We start from the raw sequence: 14005 nt of genomic DNA, 5'->3' as shown, positions 1-14005 counted from the left end.
GAGAAGCTAAAGAAAGCAGCTCTAGGCTTAATAAAGCGTCAGAATAAACTATAATATCTTGTAAAATAACAGTCATAAGTTCATTATTCAAGAGGTACTCTAATACCATGATATTGGTATTTAGCTCAGTAGACATTACAGACGCGTTGTCATGCAATCTCTTACCCAAAACAATATCGTGGGTTGGGATAAACGCTCCACTTGCCACTTTTTCGTTCATTTCGGACCCATCAACAAAAATTACGAAATGTTTTTGTACGTAATTTTTTTAAGCTCAGCAAATTTTTTCTGTATAAAAGCAGTAGGGGTCAGTTCTTTAGTCCGCTTGTCTTTGAGAAGAAAACTGACATAGAATACTACATATGCCCTAAAAAGAACTTTTTGGCAAAGTAACTGGAACAATATATTTCAAGTATTGGCAGCACCGGTCAGAGTCGCAACATCAGTCAAAATCGTAAGAACTGTTTGAGGTTAAAAATCATGCCATTATAGGATGCTTTAGAATTAATGGGTTTGTAATTTGTTTCCCTTTCCTTTTTTTTTATTACTAGGATTTAAGACTAAAGGCTTAAAGAAGATTTAAGACTTAAATATTGAAGGATTAGATTATGCCAAGGCTAATGCTGATAAAAAAGCTGCTTAGCCTTGGTGAGGAATTTTTCAAAGATCAATTCGAAATATCAAACCTAGTAAATTTAGGTTTTTCATACAATTTGGCTTGGAAAAAAGTGAGGTCATTTTTTGAATTAGATCACTAGGCACAATGTGATAGGTAATCATTAGGCACATGTGTAAATACACATGTGCCTATCTTTAGAATCAGAATTTCATCCTGAATCCAAAGATAGCCTAACTCTCTGTTACACCAGAAAGTAAGCTTCATCTCCTTCCCCTCCTCATATGTACAGATAGCCTATATTTCATTGCATTGTAGCCTACATTTACTAGTTTTGTTTTGTCTGGTTTTAATTCTGAAAATACAATTCCTGTTATTTGAGTGGAATTTTAAGCCACAGCCTATCAATGAGTTCTTTCTAAATTTAGAAAATACATTTGTAGATCTCTAAAACCTCAAGATTAAGATCTAGCAAAGTTGTGAAGCTGAAAACAGTTTTCCTTACTGTATTAAAGCAGAAGATCTGTTTTGCATGGTTTCACTTTTGTAACACAAAGATTTTTAAGGTCACTGCCATCTAGAGAGGGAAGAAGTAGAGATGAGTACTTCAAAATACCTTTACAGGACATACTTTACTCTATAGACCCATCTATAGAGTAAGTACCCAATGATTTTAGGAAAACCTTAATTAAACCACTGTATAAGAAAGGTGACAAGAGTGAGTGTCATAATCATCAAGGCATCAGTCTGGTCTCTGTAGGTAGCAAATTACTGAGTAATATGATACATTTTAGACTGAGAGATGCTGTAGACAAAGTTTTAAGGGAAGAACAATGAAGTTTTAGAAAACGTAGAGGATGTGTCAACCAAGTTTTCACTCTTAGGTCAATAATTGAGAAGTGTCTGAGTTGTCAAATACCTTTGGTCCTCAGTTTTATTGATTATGAGCAAGCTTTTGATTCTGTTGATAGAAGAGCATTAACAAAGGTCTTATCATTATATGGTATACCAGAAAAATACATTAAAGTGATTTGTGCTATGTACAAGAATAATACTGCTGTGGTTAAGGTAGGAAATGAGGTTAGCAACTAGTTTTGTATTAAATCAGGAGTTAATCAGGGTTGTGTTCTATCCCCCTTTATATGGATCATTTTGATGGACTTTGTCTTAAGGAGCACAGGAGAGGCAATTGGAGACCACAGAATCAAATGGGGAGGGAAAACTCTCCTGGACTTAGATGATGCTGATGATTTAAGCATAGTAGATGAAAGTGTGAGCAAAATGAATGAAGTTTTAGAGGTTTTGTGAGTTCAGGGTGCTAAAATAGGCTTGAAAATTAATATTAAGAAGACTAAGTCACTAAGGCTAGGAATAAGTGAAGATGAACAGGTGACATTAGGTAACAAAAAGATTGATCAGGTTGGGAGATTCAGTTACCTTGGTTGTATTATTAGTAAAGATGGTGGGAGCAGTGAAAATGTTAAAAGTAGAATAGCTAAGACTCAGGGTGTTTTTTTACAGTAAAAAAAAAAGTTTGGAAGAATAGAAAGATAAAACCAAGATTAGAATATCGGAAGCTACAGTGATGACAGTGGTCAAATATGGTTCTGAAGCATGGGCACTCCAAAAAGTAGATGAAAATTTACTAGATGTTTTCCAGAGAAATTCCCTACAGATTGTTCTGGGTACCTGGCTAACTGACCGTATTTCAAACAGTAGGCTGTACAAAAAAATGTGGTTCAATCCTGCTTTCTAGGGCTATAATTAAAGAAAGGTTGAGATGGCTAGGCCACATTCTATGGATGAAGGATGACAGATTACTGAAGATTGTCCTTTTTGGCCAACTGTCTGGGGCTACATGGAAAGGAGGTCATCCTTGTCTGGGCTGGGAGGATGTCATAAATAAAGATTTAAAGGAAATGGGAACTTCCTGGGAGGGTGTAAAGAGGGAGGCTTTAAATAAATTAGGTTGGAGGAGGAGCATGCGTAGCTGTGTTGGCCTTAGGCGGCTTGGTGCTGCAGTGAGTTATTAGTAGTAGTAGTAGTAGTAGTAGTATAGACCCATCCCCAATAGTTTCATTTCCCTAACCTAACCCCTTTCCAAGATTTTGAATAGTTGCTAAGCTAAAGTGAAAATACTACAATTGTAGTAACATATAAATTTAAATGATTTGACAAAGTAAGGTAAAATCACCCCTTTGCCAAATTTTCTATTATTTTGACAAAATATTAAATCAGTTTGAAGAGAAGAGGGTAAATTTAAAGTTTCTAACATATTTTTTTTTTAAGGATTAAAGTGAATATTTCACTTGATGCCTCCTTTTATTGTCTTTCATAATTCAATAAATACATCTCCTTAGTTTTGATAGCGAAATGTTATTTTGACAATAAATTTGTAGAGATTTTATGAAAAGAGCTAGAAACACACAAAAAACAATGTTCAGTTTTGCTGTAATGTTATTTTCTAAGGGTTTCAGGTTTTTTTTTAAATTCTGGCAAATTTGTTTTTGGAAAAAACATTAAACTGTAAAGACTAAGGGAAACAATAATTACAATTCCTGGATCAACTCCAAATGTTTTTTTTTCACTGCATAGTTTTTTCTAATTATGGTAACCATGGACTCTTTCACTAGGCCCATTAAGGTCTCAAAGAGGAAGTTCCCCCTGAAACAATTATTGGACAATAAAAGAGCTTAAAAAAGGCATCAAATGCAAAAGTAACTGTGGTCACTTTTGTTACTTAGTTACTTTTGTGGTTTCATGAAGGTAACTGCCAATTGCATATGCAAGTAATTGTATATTATAAATTTTATTTTCATATATATTTCTTAGATAAATTCTTTTTCTATACTGATGATACCTTTTTGTATATGGGCAAAATATTATTGGATTTTTTTGTTCTCTTTGTTTTCATTTACTGGCCATAGACCCATTTGTCATCTTTATATTCATTTCTTTGCTTTTATCCTAGCTACATTATGTTGTAAACTGCAAATTTACTGAAAAGAGTGAATTACAGAGTGTTCAGTGCATATATATAACTCTGGACATAAATTTGCACATTAAGGGGCTGGGCTGCTGGTAAGGCTTATTTCTGACCTAAATGAATGCTGAATTTTTATATTTATGATGAAAATCTTTTTCCAAGGTTAGTCTATTTCATAGCTATTTTGTTAGTGAGTTAATCAGAAAATTTACTGACATTAGAAATAGCATTATACTAGTGCCCAAAGACACAAAACTACAGCCACAGCTTTTCAGAAAGTACTTTGTAAAAAAAAAATGTTGATAGGAGAGAGGATAGACAAGCTTGAAAAAAGGGTATCTCTGTTCAAGTCAACACAATTAGCCATTTCCATGCCATTGCTGATATGTCCTTTTGATAACCTGTGTGTTCATGTACTTCTTGAAATTCGTCTCAGTTTCCTTTGGCTTACAAGTAGTTGTAATAGAAGTAGTAGTAATAGTAACAGTAATAGTAAATGTAGCAGTGATGGCAGTATTAGTAGAAGCATGCATGTATTGTTTTTTGGTCAGATGATCTTCCCTTTTAAGTATTAACTGAAGAGTAGCATGGCAGTAGAAGTAGCTGTAACTTTAGTAGTTGTGGTGACAGTTTTGGTAGTAGTGGTAGCATGCTAATAGTAGCATGCCTCTTTGATCATCTCCCTTATTATTTTCTGAAAGTTCCAAATTAATATACTCAGTCATTCCTGAGTTAAACTCTTTTGACAATGTCTATACACATAACATATTTTGATTTAGCTCAGTTCTCCCCTTGACATTCTCTGAAATCCTCACCTGAATGCCTTTTATCTTTTTGGAAAAGGTCAAAATACATACCTTTTTCAATAACATATACTATATGTAAACAATTATACTAGTATACTATTATACAAGTATAATACTAGTTGTTGTTTTAATTGTAATAGCAGTAATCCTAGTAGCAGCAGTAGAATTAACATTGTATTTTAGTCAGTTGAACACTTTTGGTCCTGGATGTTTCAACTTAATACAATTAGCCGTTTCTATGACACTGCTGATAAGACTCTTTGATAACCTGTTTGTTAATATGCTTCTTGAAATTTTCATCTCAATGCTCTTAGATAAATAGTAGCAATAGAAGTAGTAGCAGTAGCAGTAGTAAATGTAGCAGGGGTAATATTATTAGTAGTAGCATCCACATATTGCCTTTTGGTCAGACAGTCTTCCCCTTTAAACATTTTCTGAAAGTTCCAACTGAATACCTAGATCAATTCTTGGGATCATTATGTACATGAACACAATATTTTTGCTTTAGTTCAAATTTTTGCTCAATATTGTAAATGGAGTAGTATGGAAGCAGTAGTGGTAAATCGCAAATATTGCCTTTTTGATCATCTCCCTTATCATTTTCTGAAAGTTCAAAATGAAACACCCGCTTGACAATCTGCATACACTTAACATGTTTTGGATTTAGTTCAACATTCTCTGAAAGTCTTACCTGAAGGTCTTTTGTCTTTTTGGAAAGTAAAGTTCAAAAGTTCTGGCTTAATACCCACATCAATTCTTGAGATTTGCTCTTTTGATATGTACATGAATTTAATGTCTTTTGATTTAGTTCAAATTTCCCTCAATATTGTAAATGGAGTAGTGTGGAATATTGCATTTTTGATCATCTCCCTTATCATTTCCTGAAAGTTCCAAAGAATATGCTCAATCATTCCTGAGTTACACCCTTTTGACAATCTGCATACACATAACATGTTTTGATTTAGTTCAACATTCTCTGAAAGTCTCACCTGAAGGCCTTTTTGTCTTTTTGGAAAGTAAAGTTCAAAAATCATACCTTTTTCAATGAAGTATACTATATGTAAACAATGAACAAATTGTCTAACTTGCAACCCTTGCCCTGAAGACTGTGGGGAGGTTGATATCCCCAAAGACATAATTATCAGACCTCTCAACAATGCTAAAAAAAACAGTTTTCTTAAATGATCAGGTGTATTTTGGGGAATGATAGGCTGGAGAAGGGCCCTTCTTTTACTTTTACCTCTTAAAAAGGGCACTAGGACTTCCAACTTCCAAAAAGGGAAAAGGGGATGTCAGGGATGAGGAGGGGCTAGTTGCTCTCTATCACTTTTGACCTTTAGAAGGAAACTGGAACTTTTCGAATTCCAGTCAAATGAGCCTCCTCTAAGGTTCACACAACCACCCCTTCCATAAAAACCATACATTTCCCCAGGGCATAACTGACAACCATTGTCTCCTGACTCTTAGGTGTTGTTTCAACATAGTTTTGTGATCTTTGGACTTTTTTTTTGAACAAATAGTAATCTAAAATTTCTATTTGATACATTTGGGGAAATTAGTCTGTGAGGGAGGTGGGACTATTTGCCTTCAGATGACTTTGACTCTTAAAAAGGACATTACAACTTCTGATTTCTAATCTAATTAGCCCCCCATAAAGTTTATATGACCACTCTTTCAATAAAAGTCTTATATGCCCCAGGGCATAATTTACAACCATTCTCTTGAGGGCTGTGAAGGTTGTCATCTTCAAAGATACTATTACTAGACTTTTCAACTATGCTGAACTAAATGGATATCTTAAAATTTTGAGATTTGGGGGGTAAGGCCTGGTTTCCCTCCAATCTCTTTTGACTATTAAAAAGGATACTTGTACTAGAACAAAACATAATTTGCACTTTATTGAAAAATAGAAACAAATGAATTTGGATTGACAGTTTAAAGTCAAAAAAGAGAAACCTTTTTTATGTATTTTATTTTCAGGAAATTGCAAATCATGTTCTGGTCTTGAGAAGGCATGGGGCTTGTAAACTTTAATCATACTAATTTTTGCCTGTTTTAAGTCTGACTTGGTTATTTATTTCTAATATCAGTTTGTTTTGGGTTTCATTTATTTATTTATGGTTATTTGTGTTAGTTCTATGCTTGAAAGATTACTTGACTTTATTTCTGCTTTTACTGATTTAATGAAAACCTTTATTTTACTTCGAAAAAGTTTTTTTTTTAAAAAAAGGTTTAAAGATTAATCTAATATGGATCAGGTTGTGCCTCAATTAGAATTTATGAGTTTGCAGTATTTTGTCTTGGAAGTGGAACATGGAAAATTCTAGTGTATATTAATTGTTGTAAAACTGGAATATAAATAGCCCAGTTTTACAGCATGTTCTGTTCTACTAAGTGAATTTTAGAATGTGCTTTTGCCAGTTCTTCTCTTGCCTTGGCTCTATCAAGTTCTTGTCTTGTGATATTTACCCATTGATATTTAAAAAGAAAATGAAAGAAATAGTGACTCAGTGATAATTAAGAAAAAAAATATATATTGACAGATATAATGTTGAAACGAAACTGTTAACTATCTCGTTATTGTTTTTTTTTTCTGAAAAAGTATATGTAGTTAATGGTTCTTTGACTCCTGTTGTTCCAATTGATGAACCATGGGTAGAAGGTACTTGTCTTATCACATTCCTTGTGAAACCATTCCACTGAAAGGGATTATTAATGGATGATTGGTTTTATTGCAGCTTTATATGCCATTTTTATTATTTTCCTATTTGAATCCTTGAGAAGGTTTGAACATTAAGAAGGAAAAATATTACCCTAATAATAGCATTGCGTTGATATTATTTGTGTAGATTAGTTTTCAACAAGGGTCTAATTCCTTATGTCATTTCAATTCCCAATTGGATAGTTTACTTGTGAATCCTAACCTTACTAATACAATGATTTTCTTTAAGACCTTAGAGTAGTTCCAAAATTTTTAAAACTTTCTGTACTCATAAAGCAGCCATCATAAATCCCTAACTATTAGAAAAGCTATGCTGTCCAACAGAGTGGTTTCTTTGACAGAGTTTTGATTAACATTGTCCAACTGGTTTTTACACAAACTGAAAATACATAGAAAGGGGAGGGTTGTTCAATTTTATGGGAAAAACAGGTTGAAATGCTGACAATTAGAAGAACTAGAGTTGCTATGAGTGCTTTATGACTACCAACTTTCTAATGTCATTACTCAAACTGAATAAAAAAAGAACAGCTTGCACAATTGCTGCTGGATTTTACAACAGTTTTTGCAATAAAATCTTTGTTTGCTGTTGAGCCAAGTCACTCAAGAACCAATTGTTGGACAATAGGTGTGTTTTTCTCTTTTGTATTCTGAGGCCTTGGTTTATTTTCCCGTTTTTAGAACCAAGCCTTTTCTCCTAAGACCTGTAAAGAAAAGATAATAGTAACTCTAAGGTCAGTTGTCCTATTTCCCCTTAGAATTAGCATAAGAATCAAATAAAATATGAAACTTGGCTAACAATTATGCAGTTGTGAAGGTTACAAGAACTGAAAACCCATTCTAGAATAAGGACATTAAATACATTTAAATTTCAATAAATTGCAAAAATATAAATTAGTCCGGTAATTCTATTTTGTGGTTTTATGAACTAGCCCTTTGAGGTCGTCATGAAAAAAGTGATCTCCTTGCATAAAGTGATGAAAATGAACAGATGTTCAGAGAGTTGTTGTGATTTATGTTTTATTGCGGAAGCACAGAATTGCGGTAGCATTTCGAATCATTCTCTAAAGACGCGAAATATGGGTTTCTTCTACTACAGATTGATATCATAAGTAATGTCATTTGAGACACTATTTTCAATAGAGTAAAACATGTGAAGTGTTTTTCGATTTTGGCGGATGAGATGAGTGATATCAGTCTAAAAGAACAACTTGTTTGAGTCATCAGTTTCTATGACGATCATTAAATAGAAGAATGGTTTTGTGCTTCACCAGTACAAATGACTTGACTGGTGTAGGTGGCGCTCAAGTAGAAATACAAAAGCAGTATCCACTTGCCATTTACATGCATTATGCTTCACATTGTTGAACTTTGCCCTAGTAAAGGCCCCTAGATTGGACTGAATTCCAATGTTATTTGGATACTTGCAAGAAGTTGTTGTTTTTTTTTTCACTTCCTCCAAACGACTTCAGTCATTAGTTTTCGCTCTGCCATCTGTTTTACCGCATACAAAAAGCGAATTTCCTTCACTTTTGGGAGACATGGTGGGATGGAAGGCATAATAGTGTTATCATTTTTCTGGAGGTTTTTTTCTGCTGTTATTAGAGTACTGGAGAGCTTTGTTGACAACCAGTCTGATTCCAGTCTAATGGCAATTGCCAACTCCTTAGTAGCAGTCATAACAGAGTTTAGCTTTGTTTTCTCTCTGATTCTTGTTGAAAAGCAAGTCTGATTCTGTTTTCAGCTTTCATTTCTCTGCAGATGGAAAATTAAGATCTACTTGCCTGCTGTTGATGTATTGATCCTTGCAAGGCTGCATTGAAAGAGCAAGCAGAAGTGTATTTTCCTTCTATTTATGGAAAAAGCATTCCAGACAGCAGAAAGTGTAGGGATACCCATATCAATGCCAAAATTCCATAGTTGGTCATTCCTCTTCTCAGACACTTCAACTTTTACAAGGACTTTGTCCCTACCCCATACCTCAAGCAGCTTCTTTAAGATTTCGATATGAGATTTCTTAACCACAAAGCTACATTATTTTTGCTCCCTCGTTAAATTGTTTATGTTGTATTAGCCAAGGTTGTGACAAAGCTGCAAAATCAAAAGCAGTCTCTGAAACTAGTCTCCTTGCTGATCTGACTCTCTGGCCAACCATATGGAGGTCTATAGGCGAGTCTCACCATCCTGCTAAAGTTTATGCAACTCTTGGTGTTTGCAGGAACCACTTTTTTCCAACTGTGCAGTCACTGTTGATTGTATTCTCCGCTCTCCTTGCAGCCATGGCTTCTGCAGAGCGTTCATTTAGCACCCTTAAGTGGCTTAAAACATACCATCGAAATCAGACAGGAGAAGGCAGGTTGAATGGTCTTGCACAGATATTTCTGTCAATCAAGATATGAAGGTAGATATTGGGGATTTTTTTAAGTGAGTTTGGGAGAAAAGCAATTCAAATTAAAATATATAAATTAACAGAAATAAAAATTAGTATGTTGAACACATTTGCAGTGAATTATTTACAGTGGAAGCAGTGAAGAATTTATGTTGATTATGTCGTTTTCCTTTTGATTCAAGGATTCGCAAGATTAGAACTTTAGTTGAACTATGACAAAAGCAGGGCTATGACAGTAAAATACTTATTTACTGGTAAGTCTCAGGATTTTGAGGAGCTTTTAGCTGGTGGCCCTCTCCCCCCTGAACAGAAATTATGAATACGGCACTGGTCATGGTTGTGTGTTTTAGCTACTTGCACTTAAAACCATTTTTGAAAGAGGGTGCCTCATTTGTTTCAGACACTTTATAAATTAAAATTAAAACTCTCGAATTTTTAAAGTTTGGCTTAAGATTAAAACTTTTCAGTGGAATCTATCAGGAGTTGCTATCTGAGCTGGGAATGGAAAAAGAATATCGTGACTAAAAAAATAAAAAATAATAAATGATTATCAGAATTTTAAGTCTTATATTTGAAATAAAAAAAACATTTTGTGTTTACTTTTGTGGAGTGGTGGGCGGAACTAAATTTCTTCAACATAATTTATTTCTGGTATTATTGAATGCAACATTGATGGTACAAAAATGAGCTGGTATGCTAGTTGCATGTTGGATGTTTACATGTTGGTATAAAAATGAGTTGTTTAGCTCCTGAATGTAATGCTCAAATGAATTAAAAATGATACCCAAATGAATGCTGACCTAGGTTGTCATTGGATAGCTGCCAGTTAGTTTCAAAGATTAAACAAATTCTGACAAAGATGACCTTTGAGTCTGATGGTGCCACATAGCAAGACAAAAGTTTGCAAATGTTCTCATTAATGGGACCTGAAGTAGCATTTATATTTTGGCAATTCTCTTGTAATTAGTAACGATTCTCACTGGAACTTTGAAAAATTTCCATTTTGTATTTTTTTTTTTGTATTAGGTCTATGTCATATCAATACAAGTGATACATAGCCATAAGTTTAAAAAAAATCACAGCTGAATGCTAAAATATAATCCAAAAGCCCATCACTAATGCTTACTTTTTTGTCAACTCCCTTCTTGCATGAAGTACAAACATTTTCATAGTTCTTATGACTAGGCATCTCTCAGACTAGAAAACAGGTTGACAAATTTAACGGAAAAATGTTTTGCTGGTACCAATGTAGCTCCTGCTGTCCACTGCTTTCCATTTCTGCACGAGCTTTTGTCAAACAAAATCCACTAGTGTAGGAATATCAAATTGGTCTATGATTCCTTAATTACAGAAGACGGTGTGATTATGTCACCATACCACTTAGCAAAGTGTGCTAAACTTAGCTATATTTTGAAAATCGTGGCTCTTATTATGTGTGTAGTCAGATATATACTTGCACTAAGCAGGGGGGGGGGGGTGAAAATTTATTAGAAACTGATTTTGTCTTTTGGCTTCAACTCTTCAACTACTTTGGCAGCAGTGCTTTGGAGAATGGGTATCCCAATTGCAAAGTCTTTTCTACTCTTGTCTATTAAAATAAAAAATAAAACAAGTTTATTTCAACCGCAAGTAAGGAGCAACGTTAAAACAAAATGAAGTGAAATTATTCCGTATATGAGAGAGGCTGCCCCTCCTCAATCCCTTGCTCTTTCCGCTAAAGTTTTTATTACTTTAAAAAAGCTTCTTATTAAATGACTCTTGTGTTTCAATAGTTGTTTTTAAAATCAAACTTAAGCTTAAAGAGCGAGGATTTGAGGAGAGGTCTGTCCCCCTAATACACAGAAAAATTTGTGTGTATTAGGGGAAAAGAAAGTAGAGAAGGTAAAAGATTAAGAAGAGAAAGTAAGTCAAATTAACAAATTTCAAATAAGAATTCTGACAAATTCCCCTTGTGTAAAATCTCTCCTGAAAAACCTACTCTCGGAAACTTCCCTCCCTGTGGCAAATTCTTTCCATGGAAAATCCTCTATGCAGAAAATCCCCCCTCCCAAAAAATGTCCGTATGCATTCCAATCGCAAATACTGTATGTAAATAATGGACAAATTTCATAACTTAAAGCCCTTTCCCAGAGACTGTGGGGTGTCATGTTGTCATCAGTGGGGTGTCATGTTATTGCATCTTTCAAACTGTGCTGAACAAAATGGCTATAACAAAGTTTTGATCTGATGACCTTGAGGGAAAAAGGGTTATGAGAGGATGTTAGTTGCCCTCCATCTTTTTGGTCACTTAAAAAGAGACTTGCACCTTTGGTTTCCGTTCAAATGAGCCGTTTCCCAATCTTCTTGGACCAGTGGTTTTACATGATCAGCCCTGGGATAAAATAAGATAAATACGCATCTTTGATCTTTCTTCTGGCACATTTACAAAATTCGCCCATCATTTCCTCAAACACATCCTATCAAAATTTTGAGCTAGCCATTTTGTGCAACATAGTTAAAAGTCCCGGAAATTATGTCTTTGAGGATGACACCCCCCCACAGCCCTCAGGGCAAGGTTTATAAGTTATGCCCTTGACGCACAAAAAGTTTTTATAGAAAGGGTGGTCCTATAAACTTCAGTCGTGGGAGGGGGGCTAGCTGCCCTCCGATCACTTTGACTTTTAAAAAGTGAACTATAACTTCCAATTTCCAATCAAATGAACACTTTCTGAAGTTTATACGATCATACCTTCCATAAGAGCCATATATGCCCCCAGGGTGTAACTTACAACGCCTGCTCCCGGGCTCTGGGGGGCTTTTTCGACTCCAGAGTTTTGCTATCTGACTTTTGAACTATTTTTAACAAAATATCTATCTCAAAATGTTTATATAATGCATTTGGGTAAAAAGGGGCTTGGGGGGGGGGGCTAGTTGCCCCCGATCTTTTTTTACTCTGAAAAAGGGAACTAGAACTTTTAATTTTCAATTAAATGAGCCCTCTATGAAGTTTATGCGAGCATCCTTTCTATAATTTTTGAACTATTTTTAACAATATGGCTACCTCAAAATTGTTGTTGGATGTATTTTGGGAAAAAAGGTCATGGGAGGTAGGCTAGCTGCCCTCCAATCACTTTTGACTTTTAAAAAGTGAACTATAACTTTCAGTTTCCAATCAAATGAGCCCTCTAAATATTATAAGAGCATCCCTTCCATAAGAGCTATATTTGCCCCAAGGGCATAACTTACAACGCCTGCCTCCAGACCCTGGGGGATTGTGTCTACGAGTTTTTGTTATATGATCTTTGAATTATTTTTAACAAAATGGCTGTCTGAAAATTTTCATCGGATTTATTTGGGAAAAAGGACATAGAGGGGGGGCGGATTAATTACCCTCCGACCACTTTTGACTCTGACAAAGTGAACAAGAACTTTTGATTTCCAATCAAATGAGTTCTCTCTGAAGTTAATGCGAGCATCCCTTTTATAAGAACCATATTTGCCCCTAAGGCATAACTTACAACGCCTGCCCCCAGGTCCTGGGGGATGTGTCGACTCTGGAGTTTTGTTATGTTATCTTTGAACTATTTTTAACTAAATGGCTACCTCAAAAGTTTTATCGGATGCGTTTGGGGAAAAAAGGGCATGGGAGGGCTAGTTGGCCACTGATCACTTTTGACTCTTAAAAAGGGCACTAGAACTCTCGATTTCCAGTTTAATGAGCCGCCTTTGAAGTTCATGTGACGACCCCTCCCATACGAAGTACCTCTGAAAAAATAAAATGAATAAACAATTAAACGTTGGAGCCGTATGGCCTTTACTTTAGGCAACGCTGTAGCATAGCGTTGCCTCTGACCAAAACGATTGGAGGGTAATTAGCCCCTTTTATACCCCCCCCCCCTTCCCCCCAAAGATACAGTATCAAAATTTTGAGTTAGCCATTTTATTCAGCATAGTTGAAAGGTCCGATAAATATGACTCTGGAGATGGAATAACCCCGTAATCCCTTGTGAAAAGTCTATATATTACGTAATTTACAAACTGTTCACATAAAGTATTTGCTATTGGGAAATATGCAGGATTTTTTCGAGGGAATTTTCTGCGGTTGGGACTTTACATTGGGAGAATTTTCTATTTGAAGAAGAGTTCCCGAGAGAAATTTTCCAAGTGAAATTTTACATCGGGGGAGGGGGAAGGGGATTTCTTGGTATGATTTGAAAAATGCTCAGAAATTAAATAGAAAATCAAGTTTTTTCACCTGAAAGTTAGGAGCAACATTAAAACTTAAAATGAAAAGGAAATAGTTCTGTATATGAGGCGGGCCGCCATCGTCCCAACCTCACTCTTTTACGTTAATTTTTTGTTTTTTTTCCAATTCTTTAAGAAAGATTGGTGAAACACAAAAGCTGTTGAATCTTAATTAGAAGTATCTTCAAAGAACTTTAAGACATTTTCGTAAAGAGTGAGGGTTGTGGTGGCGTCAGCCCCCATCGCACATAGAGTAATTTTGTTC

General features: G+C 35.0%; 1 protein-coding gene across 2 annotated transcripts in view; it reads left to right on the top strand.

Annotated features, from left to right (window-relative positions):
- Positions 1-338: 338 nt before the first annotated feature.
- The window catches only part of LOC136027552 (eIF-2-alpha kinase GCN2-like), a 39526-nt gene continuing 25859 nt past the window's right edge, over positions 339-14005 (top strand). The window contains exon 1 of one of the 2 annotated variants that reach the window (XM_065704918.1): positions 339-454. The gene's annotated coding sequence lies outside the window, so the exon portion shown is untranslated. Of the gene's footprint in view, positions 512-14005 lie in introns of both variants that reach the window. The other variant, XM_065704917.1, reaches the window with a different exon arrangement.

This window comes from Artemia franciscana, chromosome 5 (assembly GCF_032884065.1).
Source record: "Artemia franciscana chromosome 5, ASM3288406v1, whole genome shotgun sequence".
Classification (NCBI taxonomy): domain Eukaryota; kingdom Metazoa; phylum Arthropoda; class Branchiopoda; order Anostraca; family Artemiidae; genus Artemia; species Artemia franciscana.
The sequence above is the reverse complement of the archived record's forward strand: the minus strand, read 5'-3'. Positions and strand labels throughout refer to the sequence as shown.